The following is a 282-nucleotide window of genomic DNA, read 5'->3' on the forward strand; positions in this document are numbered from 1 at the left end:
TTAAAACACGGTCTGAAACATTATTAATATGTTAATAAGAATGTTTAAGATCTGAATTATTCCTTTCTTAGTTTGAATACAGTTCTGGATGAATGTTAAACTTGGTGTTATCATGGTTGAGTACAATTAAGCACTCTATATGGAAGAGCGTGGGAAGCAGAGCATCATATCTCCTCTTTGTATCTCGGTGAAGCAAGGTGAAGTGTTTATTGACTCATAATTTGTGCATACGTTTATTACTTTGTATAAATGTACATCTGTCAGCCTGCCGACTTTGTTGCG

This window comes from Procambarus clarkii, chromosome 58 (assembly GCF_040958095.1).
Source record: "Procambarus clarkii isolate CNS0578487 chromosome 58, FALCON_Pclarkii_2.0, whole genome shotgun sequence".
Classification (NCBI taxonomy): domain Eukaryota; kingdom Metazoa; phylum Arthropoda; class Malacostraca; order Decapoda; family Cambaridae; genus Procambarus; species Procambarus clarkii.